Raw genomic sequence first — 1,861 nt, 5'->3', positions numbered from 1 at the left:
CAAACCGGTAGTCTCTTGGTTAAACCTACACAAATGGTGAGCAATTTTGGTGACCAAACCACCTAAGACAATGCAACTATTCTTGGTGTTAGTTTGTTTGGTCAAGTGGACCGCAAAGTGGTAGGGGATATTGATTCCCCACTTCTCATCACCATTAACATTCAAGAAAGCACCCAAGATTTCTAACTCAATCTTCCTCACCGAGTGAGGTTCATTTCTACCAAAAATGGTCCATCCCATAAACCTTTGCCAAATCCTTATGTCGGGATAATGAATAAATTGATGTGGTGTATGATCAAAACCCGGAAAAGTCAAGTGAGAAATGGCATCTCAAGTTAAGACGGGGTTATAATCATCGGGTGATTCGGTCGGTAAGTCTTTATGAGGCAAATCAAAGATAGCGGCGAAATCCGCTAAGTCCAACTTATGATCTTCATTAAATAAGCGAAAGGTAACAAAAAGAATGAAACTGTGTTTCCTAGACCTATGAAACTCGAAAGAGCTCAAGAACTCAAGGGTGAGTTCGGGGAAGGTCTTATAATTCATGGTATAACAAGATTTCATGCCAAGATTTTTAAACAAAGCTTTAACATTTTTCTCTATTCCAATATTGTTTAAAGATGCTTGGTTAATGAATTTCGTTGGTTCCATACCTTTGCTTCTCAACATAGCCCAATTGTTGTATTGAGCTAGTGAATTGAAGATCACATTTGGATATTCCGGGTCATGCCATTGTGGGACTTCCTCCATTTGGACATCCGCCGCTGCATTTGAAGGCTTCGCCTCACCTCTCCTTCTCTTAGAAGCACCTTGTGAAGGGGCTTTTCTTGGTGCCATATTTCTGAAATTTTAAGACAAAATTCATCTTAAGGCAAACCAAAATTCATCCTAATAGGCATAATAGTATGAATTAGTGAACTAATTCACACTACAAACATGTAATAAACATTCTACAACCAATTTCTAGTACCAAAAAGTACAAAATCGAATTCCCCCAAATTGATTTAGGGTTTGCATAATCCAATTAATTGATTGTAATAGATGAATTTAAAGAGAAAAGAGAAGAGATCTTACCAATTTAATGTTAATGGATGAATAAAGCTTGCAAATCAATGAAGAACTTGAAGTTTCCTTGTGATTTTAGGTAGAAAAATGAAGAAAATGATGGAGAAAGGGATGAGAGAGTACCGTCGGGTGTGTTGAGATATGATAGAATCTTTTTTTTTTTTTTTACATACCCGTCAATTAGCAAAAAGGAGCTACAGGACCACGACCCCGATCGGGGCCACCAACCCCGATCGGGGTTGACTGCAATTTCGCGTTTTGACTTCCTCGCCTATGGGGGTGATTTGTTTTTTTCTTTTTTCGAAAACCACGTCCCCGAACGGGGTTTTTGCATGGGGTTGCGTGTCAAGTGCACTCCAATTTCTCCTTTCTTCATTTTCACCTAGAAATCACAAAAGAAAAATCGTGAAGTTGAGAATTTTATTACTAATCTACGAAAAACAATTAAATTGCAGAAAATTAAAAATAGAAATAAATAAAAGCAATAAAAAGCTTGGGTTGCCTCCCAAGAAGCGCTTTCTTTAACGTCCCCGCACGACGAAAAAGCTTGAGTCGGTTTAAGCTTTCTTTGGTAGAGGTTGAACGGTCATTTCCTCTATCACACCAACGATCACATTCTCATGGTAGGGCTTCAAACGATGACCGTTTGCTTTGAATTTTTCGCCCTTGGTGGTCATCACTTCAACGGAACCGAACTTGTTGACATTCGCCCTTTGAAGTCGTATTGCTTGAAAAAACGACGTGTCAAGGCAAGCTACAAGACCTAGTATCTTGCCATTGGAGTTGCTCTTAGTTT

The sequence above is a fragment of the Silene latifolia genome, chromosome 5 (assembly GCF_048544455.1).
Source record: "Silene latifolia isolate original U9 population chromosome 5, ASM4854445v1, whole genome shotgun sequence".
NCBI lineage: Eukaryota > Viridiplantae > Streptophyta > Magnoliopsida > Caryophyllales > Caryophyllaceae > Silene > Silene latifolia.
The sequence above is the reverse complement of the archived record's forward strand: the minus strand, read 5'-3'. Positions refer to the sequence as shown.